Source organism: Leptonychotes weddellii, chromosome 13 (assembly GCF_054177405.1).
Source record: "Leptonychotes weddellii isolate Sample4059 chromosome 13, ASM5417740v2, whole genome shotgun sequence".
In the NCBI taxonomy this organism is placed as follows: domain Eukaryota; kingdom Metazoa; phylum Chordata; class Mammalia; order Carnivora; family Phocidae; genus Leptonychotes; species Leptonychotes weddellii.
In genome coordinates, this window is record NC_138381.1 from 30,186,263 (window position 1) to 30,186,604 (window position 342).

Sequence of the window (342 nt, forward strand, 5' to 3'; positions counted from 1 at the left end):
AAAGAAAAAAGTAACATGTTGATCGATGTAGGCAAAGTAAAGTAGGTGTGGCAACTGGGGAAGGTATTGCTATCTGCAAAAAGCTACAGTTGGTTAATAAAACAGCCCTAGCAACAAGATAAACAGGCTATTAACAAGGGTATTTCTCAATTTATACAAATAAAGAAATCAAGAATGTATACTCAGGAAGCTAAGGGCAGTTACCAATTTAAAAAATCGTAATTCTGCCAGTTTCTAAATTTAACTCAGTTTTCAGACCTAGTACCTATTGATTGAAAGGTAGACAGGATTCCCAGCAGAAAGGACATTGTAATACCACCGCAAGCATATGTGGTAATGATG